Genomic DNA, 11,325 nt, shown 5'->3' with positions numbered 1-11,325 from the left:
TAAAAAGTCAAATTTAGCTCCTTTGGTCACAGAAAAGTGTCATCTATCCCTAATTTGCCTTTGGGGGGGGGGCAAAGCAATCCTACACATTTTTGGATGATACTGATCCATCTTATTCTCCATTCAGGCATAGGGGTGGAAACAGTTGCCCTGGTGGATTTCTTATGCTGGGGTGCACTGTAAAGGATTTAAAGATCACAGCCTTGCAGCCAGTTTACTGTGTCTGTGTGAATTGTCTCCTTTGTGTTGACATTTTTGGTCTGGTACTGAAATTCTGGGAATCTTACCAGTACGGACAAGCATAGAGCCAAATTGCAAATGCTTCTCTGTGAGATGTAGAGAAAATGCATTTGTGAAAGCAGCTAAGCTCAACTCCCCCCCCCCACCCCCCTGCTGTGCAATAAACCTTTGGGAGAGCTCATATCATATTTTGCTGAGAAACTATTTCAGTACAGCAAATGATCTAATGTAGCTTGAAGTATTTATAAATGAGCATAAATTAGATTATATTGTACCATCAAAAATACTTTTGCTTTCCTCACACATTAGGCCCAGGATGTATTTATTTATATCTAGATATATATTAGCACTGTTAATGGCATAACCTCAGGCAGGTTGGTGCAAAATTTAATTAGTGCTAAACTGCCTGACACAGCTGAAGCATAAAATTGGCTATTTTCAGGACTTTCCCATTTTAAAGCCTATTTATTGTCTGTTTACAGCTTCTGTTTCTTCTGATTGGCAGAATCATAATCAGGTGATCCAATTCAAAAGAGTCCTGACCTGCCGTGTCTGGCTTTGGATTCTATTGAAAGCTTGTTTGAGCTCAGAATCAGAGTTGCGAAGACACCATTCGAGAGTTGACGGCACAATTCACTCCTGTGACTTCTGCAACAAATGAAAATGCCACTCAGTATACTTTTATGGTAACCTTCCAAGAAAATATCTAGCAACAGCATTCCGGTCAACGGATGATCTGCAGGTATGAATTAGGGATTAGAAAGAATACCATTTTGCTTTCTCTTGGTTTCTCATTTTTCCACATTTCCACATCAGTTTGCAACTAAAAAATAAACTCCCAATGAGTGGCCAGTCAAATGTCCATCGGAAGTCTTCAGGTAGGACCTGAGCACTCTTGCCATTTGGGATTCCCAAGAACTGGTGTTCAGAGGCAGTTTCTACAATTTTATTAACTATTTTTATTTATTATTACAGGTATATTCCACATTTCTTCAAAGGAGCTCCAGGTGGTGTATATGGCTCTTTCCCTCCTCTGAGGGATAATCACTGGCCAAAGGTCACCCACTGACCTTCATGTCTGTGGAAGGAATTTGAACTTGGATCTCCCAGGTCCTAGACCAGCACTCATTGATAGCATTATCCATGAATTTGTCTAATCCTCTGTTAATGTCATCCAAGTTGGTGGCCAACTTCAGCATTTACCTAAGCTGAAAATTACAAGTTCATATTGCATTTTCACTTTAGGAGAGTTATGGGGTGAACTCTAGACCAAGATCTCACCCATCCATCCAGCAACTGGTTACCAGCAGCAACCAGCCTCTGAAGCTTATCCCATTGCTTGTCTCCAGGAGAGGGTACATCAGGCCAGAACTTTGTTGAAGAAGTCCAAAGTCTCTTGCAGCAAAATGAGCAGTAGGACCCAAATGCTTCAAGACTGGCTTACCACATTTTGAAGAGCAGTAATACACATTATCATGTAAAGAAGGCTTATGTGATATCATTAAGTCCAAAGGAAAAGGGGTATAAGAAAATTAATTACACAAATACACCACTGGGCATAGTTTCCTTTTCACAAACAATATATGAGGTGCTAAACCTGTTCCTGAAGATGGTTATATGCTTTGCTATTTAAAAAAAAAGTGGTGTCCCCCAGGTGTTGCTGGACAGCAGGTGTCAATAGTCCCAGCCAACATAGCCAAAAGTCAGAAATGATGGGGATTGTAGTTCAACAACCCCTGGAGGGCAATGCATTGTCTACCATTTCCATAAGGTAAGAATGGGAAATATAAGTCCACCCTGGAGGCACAGTAGACTTAAATTACAAATGTTAAGAAGAGCCTTGAAGCAGATTACTTTGTCTCAAATATATTTTCTTGGTTTGTTGTTTCTTGCAATCTCCGATTTATCTTTTATTATCACACAGCTACCAATGGCTGAAAGGGTGAATCATTGCATCTATAAACCCTGCAGAAGTTCAGAACGCTGCCTTCTTTTCCATTCATCAGATAGGGAGAGAAGGAGATGCAGCTATAATTTTAAGCTACCAGAACATTGGGGCAAAATAAAGGTTCATTTCCTCCCCAAAAAGTTTTATTTTTGATGCTGGTACAGAAGCAACTCGGATTAGAGTCTCCAGCAATCATATGACAGGAGTTTCGAAGCTGATGAATATCACCATTGAAATCCTGGTTTAATTTATTAATGATAGCAGTCATTTGTGCAATGCAGTGTGGGATAATATACTTTGGATGTGGTAATTTTCTTTCGTCTTGCCCCTCTCTTTTTACTGCAGAGTATCATTGTCCTCACACACAGTGCCAATAAATAGTAAGTCTTCTTGATACTGGAAAGCCACTGGAAGTGGTGAAGGCTCATAAATAGAAATAAACCCGGTAAGCAAATTTACAGCCATCCTGGTCTGCAGTGCCTATGATCTACCACCAATTCTACATATATAGCCCAACTGGGTGAACAGTTCAAACTTACTTCAGCCGTGTTGATGGGCGAGTGTCCCCCATTGCATCGGAGAGATAGAGAAGCCCTGCATTGGACCTAGAACACCTCACCACTGCACTGCGCTTTCCAGCAGCTGCTGCCAGGCTGTAACCTAATGGTAGGGCTGGCCCTGTTGGCTGGTGCTGTAGTAAACAACTGCTGCTTTGTTGAATGTGCATTGAACCACAATGTCCAGACTGTAAAGTTCACTGACAGACAATTGGATCCTGTCAGATTTGATTTCTGCCTTGCTACTGCTCCTTTGTACTAAGCCTATACACTCTACTTCTTCCCACTTCCCAAACCTTACATACATCACACCATTCGCTTACTGTGCAGCACCCACTCTACTCTACCTAAGTTTCAAAACCTATTAGTGTAGGGGCTGCTGTTTCATTCACACATGTGTTAAGGGGAATATGAGTTGAATGGTTTGGTTAATGTGCTTCTTGTGAACATTCACCAGGCCTTAGGGAGAATGTACAAATACAGTAATCCATTCACAATGGGAATTCTACACATTTATTGGTAAACATATATAACCTCCAACAGGCCTTTGGAAATATGCAAATATTGACTGGATTTTGTACATTCTCCAAAATATGCACAGTTCCGGAGGCCTCCCAGGAAATGTGCACAATTCTCTATTCATGAATGGATTATGTCCACATTCTCCATGAGATTTGGTGAACATTCAAATTGGCTGGTTGTTATGCACATTGACTACATGACATCTATTCTGCTTAATGCATGCATGCATTCATTAAAGAAAGAGAATTTCAAAAACCCACTGGGCTGATAGGGAAAACAGAGAGTGTTAGTTAGAGGGTTGGGAAGCAGCTTGTAGAACACATTGAGCTTCATCAAAAGACCTCCAGGCCAGATGAAATGCAACCTTTTACTTTTAACTAGAAAGGCAAAGAATCTCATTAACACATCCTTCACCTTTCAGACTGAGGAGGCCCCATAACTTCCCCCAGCTAGTGGACAGATGACACAATCATTCCTGCTGCCCCCCCAAAAGAAGAAGTCCCAAAGCTGGGCACTCTTGTGTCCCCCATCTACAATGCCACTTCTTAGGAACCTTAGTGGTTGTGTGCTATCCTTCTGCAGAACAGGGACTGTTTTATCGTCACTATATCTGCCATTTTCATGATTTTCAGTCCTGGCTGATAATTTTTGAGAATCTGAAGATGTAGCTCCCTTGATGTTATCCGTCTGCCTAAAATGTTATCTGAATTGCAGTTGTAGGTACATTCTAAATTGTTAGCAAAACAGCATACAGATGAAATGGACTGTTCCATTCTCTGGTCATTAGCTCCTTTTCAACTTTCTAGCAGATCAGTTTACCCATAATATCATATAGCACCTCTTCAAGATATAGGCACATGTCATTTCTATAAATATCCCCATTTGTGCATCCACTTTTTCCTGCACTTCAAATGCATTAAGCTTGGCTCTTTATTCAGAGCTTGCAAGTTAGAAATCTGTTCCATTTACAGTGAAAGTCCTAAAGCCTCCAACTATTAGAGCAATGTCCCCCAAATTTCTGGTTAAGAGTATTTTCCCCCTCCCTTCTGGATGGAGATGAAGTTCACTTATGAAACCAACAGTGTTTCCTTTTCATGTGTAATGCTAGGCTTTTTATCCCCCACCCCTGTGTTTCCCAGTGAATTACTGATCCAGGCACAGCTCTTACTTGGAAGGATGGAAATATGCAGCAGTGACTCACACAGAGACGGGTGATGAGACTCCTCTGAGGACAGAAAACTCTACAGCTTTCTACATCAGAAAGTGACTAATCGCACCCAGTGAAGAACATTGCCACCCCAGTGGAAGTTGACTGGCAGGAAATGTGGACAACAAGATGAATCACACCGAAGCATAATGACAATATTCACTTTGGGTATGAACACAGGAAGCTGTCTTGTGTTGAGTCAGATTATCACTCCATCTAGCTCAGTATGGTCAACAGTGGATAGCAATGGATTGCAAGGGTTTCAGACAAGGATGTTTTATCCACACTAGCTAGAAATGTTGGGGCCTGCCCATGAGTTTGGAGTTCGCATCATCATACAATCCTTTCTTAACTTAAATTCCTTCACCCCTAGCTTAATTATGCTGATATAAGACCAGCCACTGCTTCTTGCCTGTTCTGCTGTAGCTCACTCCTGATGTGGTTTATGTTACTTCTCATAATTCCTTCATTTGGCATAAATTATTTTGGGGGCTTTGCTTGCCCAATCACTTATGTTTCCTTGCCCCCCTCCCAAACTCAACTCTCCCTAGACCAACTTTATTTCCTTTCTCTGTCTTTGCACCCTCCTGCCACTGTCTCATGTTATCTTGCTCCCTTTCCTTGCTTAATCACCCAGGGACCTTTTTGCTCGTCTGCCTTCATCAAGCTGCTGGTCAGGCATCTCCACTTTTTCTGCAGTTTGGCTCTGCCCCAGCAACCCAAGTCCTAAACAGGGATGGAAGGACCTGTTAATTTCAGTTCTCAATGTTTTTCATTTTTGTCAGTCTTAAATCCAGCTCTTCACATCTCATAGCATTTTGAATTTTAAAAAATCTGCATGAGAATTTTAGTGTGAATGTCTTTTAATAAACACATTTTTAAATACAGTTTGAACTGACACACATTTTTGCAAGGAATTTTCCCTAAATGCATTTTATATGTTACTTTCACTGATACAGTGGTACCTTGGTTTACAGACGCTTCCAGTTACAGACTCTGCTAACCCACAAATAGTACCTTGGGTTAAGAACTTTGCTTCAGGATGAGAACAGAAATCATGTGGCAGCGGCGCGGCAGCAGTGGAGGCCCCATTAGCTAAAGTGGTGCTTCAGGTTAAGAACAGTTTCAAGTTAAGAACGGACCTCCAGAACGAATTAAGTTCGTAACCAGAGGTACCATTGTATTCATTTTAATGCACACATTCTCTCAATGCATGGATTTTTTTGTACATATAAGTTGGCTGGACAACTACATAGAATCATAAAATAATAAAGATGGAAGGGACCCTGAGGCTCATCTAGTCCAACTCCCTGCCATGCAGGAATCTCAGCTGAAGTATCCATTATAGATAGCCATCCAACATCTGCTTAGAAACCTCCAAGGAAGGAGAGATCACCACCTTCAAAGGGAGTCTGTTCCACTGCTGAACAGCTCTTACCAAGTTCTTCCTGATGTGCCTTGTGGATAAGTGCATAAGCCAGTCCTAATCAGATTATCATTCGTTGTGGCAAAAGCAGTGGCGTAGTGTGGGTTGTCAGCACTCGGGGCAAGGCAAGTAATTTGTGCCCCCTAACCCGTGGATTTGCGCCCCCTAACCCGTGGATTTGCCCTAACCCCAGATGTTGCGCCCGGTGCGGCCGGCCCCCCCTGCACCCCCCACGCTACGCCACTGGGCAAAAGTTTTGAAGAGAATATCTGAAGATGGCAGATCACTTCTGAAAGTACTCAATGCTCTTCAACAATTTTTTAAATGTTCAATTTCAGAGAAGTTTCTTCTGCAGCTCTGTCATCTATATTATGAACTTACAAGGACTTTGAATTTAAAACAAAAACAAAAACCACATACACACACACCATCATCACAACAAAACAGATAATTTTGTATTTAATCACCAGTCTATTCATATTGCCCAAATTCTTATCCAATTATAATTTGGAACTAATCAGAACCCTCTATAATTAGATCGCTCCATTGTCAAATAAGAGGAAAACCCTTAGACAAAGCTCTGGTTTCCAAGGCAATTCAAGGTTTCAAGACCATTCAAGTGCACCCACTTAAAGAAGTTCAATTTACTTTTAATTTCCGTTTATGGGAAACTGAAATGGATATGGAGCACATCAGAAGGGAATGGAACTTCTTTAAAAGAATGAAAGGAAACTGGGGGGAAGGGGAGAACCCTAAGTATACTGACAATTCAACGAGCATTGGCTTAACAGACTTAAAAAGGGACAATGAAGTTGTAGCTCTCGTCAAGATCTGTAGTTCAGAAGAAATAATGTAGGATTATCAGAGGCGGGTTTAAGGGAGTTTGAATGGTTTGGCCACGCTAAGTGTGGAGCCTCAGCACACTGCAGGGGATGCTGGCATGTGTGACAGAGACCTGGTTGGATGAAGCAGATGGGACTGTCCTTGCCACTGCTTGTCCACCAGGTTTCTCTTACGCACAGCAACCCAGGCCTTGTGGGCGGGGAGGGGGGGGGTTGCAGTGATTTTTAGGAAGTCACTAGTTTGCATCACTGGGAAGACCCAGTTCTCTGAGTGCATGTTCTGGAAGTTGGGCAATAGGGGCAGTACAGGATTCCTTTTGGTGTACTGACCGCCCCACTGCACCAAGGTTTCCCTGCCCGAGCTGCTTCAGGTCATGGCGGAGATGCTCCTGGAGACACCTAGTTTGGTTGTCCTAGGGGATTTTAACATCCATGCCGACACAACCTTACAAGGGGCCGCTTGGGAGTTTGTGGAAAGCATGGCCTCCATGGGGCTGTCCCTGAATAAGTTTAGCCCAACTCATATCCACGGACATGCCTTAGACCTGGTGTTACCTCTATGGATGTTGGTGATCTGACACTAAGTAACAAAAGAAGTGCCATGGTCAGATCACTTCCTGGTGCAATTGGACTTCTCCGCAACCCTTCCCCTCTGCAGGGAGGTGGGACCGATTCGGATGGTCCGCCCCTGCCACATAATGGATCCAATTGGCTTCCAGAGTGGTAGGGGATGTTTTATCCCATGTTGATGGCCTTTCAGCTGATTCCCTGGTGGCCTGCTGGAATGCGGAGTTAACCAGGGCTATTGACTGTCTGGCTCTGAAGTGCCCTCTCCGATTGCATGGAGCCCAGACAGCCCCGTGGTTTTCCCCAGAGCTGAGGGTGATGAAACAATCGTTGAGACAGCTAGAGCGCCAGTGGTGGAAAACTCATTCTGAATCAGACTGGACACAGGCTAGAGCTCAACGTTGAGCCTACCAAATGGCAATGGCAACGGTGAAGAGGACCTTCTTCACCGCCTCTATTGCATCTGCAGAAAACAGCAGCAGGAAACTCTTTCAGGTGGTTTGCAATCTATCGGAACCACCTTGGTCACCAGGGCCTGGTTTTTGCAAAGTTTTTGCAGATAAAGTCGCTCAGATTCGGAAGGAGATAGACTCCACCATGGGAGCAGGGTAGGGTGGGAGAGTGCTAGAGTCCTGTCTAGTCATGTTACATGGGATCAATTCCAATCTGTTACCTCCGAGGATGTGGACAGGCTGCTTAGACGAGTGAAACCAACCACCTGTCTCTTGCCCATCCTGGCTAATAAAAGCGAGCTGGGAAGGGCTAGGTGATGGGCTCTGCGGGGTAGTGAATGCTTCCCTCTGTGAGGGAGCCTTCCCAGACCCTCTGAAAGAGGCGGTCATTAAACCGCTTCTTTAAAAAACATCTTTAGTCCTGGACAATATGACCAACTATTGCCCAGTCTCAAATCTACCATTCTTGGGCAAGGTGATTGAGAGGGGGGGTTGCTGAACAACTCCAAGCATGCCTGGAGAATGTGGACAATTTGGATCCCTTCCAATTGGGATTCAGGTCTCACTGTGGGACTGAAACTGCCTTGGTCGCACTGGTCAGTGATCTCCAGCGGGCTAGGGGCAAAGGTGAGAGCTGTTTCCTAGTTCTGCTGGATTTCTCAGTGGCCTTTGACACCATTAACCATAACATCCTTCTTGACCATCTAGAGGGGTTGGGAGCTGGGGGCACTGTCATACAGTGGTTCCGCTCTTTCCTCCTGGGCCTTGTACAGAAAGTGGGGGGGATGAGTATTCAGACCCCTGGGCTCTCACTTGTGGGGTGCCTCAGGGTTCTGTCCTCTCCCCCATGCTTTTCAACATCTACATGCAGCCGCTGGGAGAGATCATCAGGGGGTTTGGGCTGGGTGTTCATCAGTATGCAGATGACACCTAGCTCTACCTCTCTTTTAAATCAGAACCAGTGAAGGCGGTGAAGGTCCTTTGTGAGTGTCTGGAGGTGGTTGGAGGATGGATGGCAGCTAACACATTGAGGTTGAATCCTGACAAGACAGAAGTACTGTTTTGGGGGGACAGGCAGGTGTGGGTGATTCCTGGTCCTGAATGGGGTAACTGTACCCCTGAAGGACCAGGTGCACAGCCTGGGAATCATTTTGGACTCACAGCTGTCCATGGAGACACAAGTTAATTCTGTGTCCAGGGCGGCTGTCTAACAGCTCCACCTGGTATGCAGGCTGAGACCCTACCTGCCCACAGACTGTACTGCCAGAGTGCTGCATGCTCTAATTATCTCCTGTTTAGACTACTGCAATGTGCTCTACATGGGGCTACCTTTGAACGTGACCTGGAAATTGCAATTCATTCAGAATGTGACAGCTAAACTCGTGACTGGGAGTGGCCGCTGGGACCACATAACACCGGTCCTGAGAGATCTGCATTGGCTCCCAGTATGTTTCTGAGCACAATTCAAAGTGTTGGTGCTGACCTTTAAAGCCCTAAACTGCCTCGGCCCAGTAGACCTGAAGGAGCATCTCCACCCCCATCATTCAGCCCGGACACTGAGATCCAGCGCTGAGGGCCTTCTGGTGGTTCCCTCATTGCGAGAAGTGAGGTTACAGGGAACCAGACAGAGGGCCTTCTCGGTAGTGGCACCCACCCTGTGGAACACCCTCCCTTCAGATGTGAAGGAAATAAGCAGCTATCCTATTTTTAAAAGACATCTGAAGGCAGCCCTGTTCAGGGAAGTTTTTAATATTTAATGCTGTATTGTTTTTAACACTTGATTGGGAGCCGCCCAGAGTGGCTGGGGAAACCCAACCAGATAGGCGGGGTATAAATAATAAATTATTATTGTTATTGTTGTTGTTGCTGTTGTTGTTGTTTAGAATGGAGCACAACAGGCAGAGGGGTGATGAATTTTGGTGTCACAGGGGGAGCTGCGGAAATTCGAGATCCCAAGATCCGCCACTGGGGTTAGCTTTATATTCTGTAGTGCTCAGCTCCAGTATGTCCTGGCTTTCATAGTTCTTCCATTTCATCTGATTCAATGGGAAAGATTACCACCATAAATCTTGGTCCTTGTTTTAGAAAACAAAAATCAAGTGCCCTAATTTAGGACACATTTACTGTCATGAGACAAAGGTTCTTGTGAGCAGAATCACAGTTCCTGCAAATTGCCGATTTGGATTCTGCCAAAGAATATTGGGACTGTCTACGTCAGATGCACCTGTCTGACAGTGCTGGTTCAATAATTGGACTAACTAGGAGACTGTACAGGACTGTGCAACCTGAAGGTGGATGTTTAACCACACACCTCCAGACTTTGCGCATGTTATTCCTCCAGCTGCAAAGGAGAGGTAAAAGATTTCCAGACCTGGATCAAGTCTACATCCTGCTATCCAGTCTCCCACCAGGTTTGTGTGACTGTAAATTGTCCTCAAATCAAATTGATATGCATACAGTGGTATCTCGGGTTAAGAACTTAATTCGTTCTGGAGGTCCATTCTTAACCTGAAACTGTTCTTAACCTGAAGCACCACTTTAGCTAATGGGGCCTCCTGCTGCCGCTGCACGATTTCTGTTCTCATCCTGAAGCAAAGTTCTTAACCTGAAGCACTATTTCTGGGTTAGCGGAGTCTGAAGCGTATGTAACCTGAGTTACCATTGTATTATTATTCATTTAGCAGGGCAAGCCGGTGCATGCCTAGAGACACATAAGCCCCATTAAATTAAATGGTACTTACTCCCAGGTATATGTGAGTAAGATTACTGCCTTTGAGGGGAAACAAAAAAATCTCAGAGATGTAATACCGGGCCAGTTTATATATAAAAAAATAGGAACCTCCCTTATTACCCAGTCTAGGATATCAAGCAGCGTTGTCTTCCAGCGTTACCTGGAGATGCTGGAGTTTTTGCTTGGGACCTCAGTTTCTCTGCTATTGAGCTATTTCCCTCCTCATTCACATTCTACAAAAGCTTTTATCAGGTTGAAAGATGGATAATGCACATGCTGTAGACCATTCAGTCTTCCTATTCAGCAGGAGATAATATAGCTATGGTTTCTCCTGCTCTCCTGCTCCACACATCCAGTCTCTTTTCCAGCTTTCTGTAAGTAACTGGGTCCTCTGTGAAGCAAATTCATCTCTTCCCTGAGACTGTTTGTAACCTGAGTGGGCCAAGGAATCGGGGAGAAGTGAATCTTGTGGACATCTTACAGAACAGTGGAAGCGATGCAAGGCACTGTAGTGTGAAGAACCCATTTGCTAGCTATCTTGTTTTCCTCATGCATGAGATAATAGGGCAAGGCAGGATTCCATTAAGGAGGCAAGGATGTGTTGAATCTCTTTTATGCAGCTAGGGCAGAATTATCAAAGTGACAAACATCTCTATAGGCAAAGAAGGGAGCATAGGTAATCCTTTCTTTGTAAAGGAATGAGGTAAAGATATAAGTGAGCAGGAGGCCAAATGGCAGTTAGCAAGCACTTGAGGAGGAGAGAGAGGGGGCACATCATCTGAATCATCCATCTGGCAAAACAAACAAGAAGAGGTAAAGTGAATTGAACTGGC

The 11,325-nt window shown here is 44.2% G+C and overlaps 1 long non-coding RNA gene across 2 annotated transcripts; it reads left to right on the top strand.

Annotated features, from left to right (window-relative positions):
- The first annotated feature begins 747 nt into the window (after positions 1-747).
- On the top strand, positions 748-5,361 carry LOC310754132. 2 transcript variants are annotated; one of them, XR_014543641.1, is made up of 4 exons: positions 748-982; positions 1,895-2,011; positions 2,534-2,633; positions 4,407-5,361. It is a non-coding gene; the product is annotated as an uncharacterized lncRNA (long non-coding RNA). The 2 variants fall into 2 exon arrangements; XR_014543642.1 differs by having other exon boundaries at positions 1,216-2,011.
- The last annotated feature ends 5,964 nt before the right edge of the window (positions 5,362-11,325 follow it).

Source organism: Podarcis filfolensis (genome assembly GCF_964270895.1).
Source record: "Podarcis filfolensis genome assembly, chromosome: Z".
NCBI lineage: Eukaryota > Metazoa > Chordata > Lepidosauria > Squamata > Lacertidae > Podarcis > Podarcis filfolensis.
This window is presented reverse-complemented; position numbering and strand designations above follow the sequence as displayed.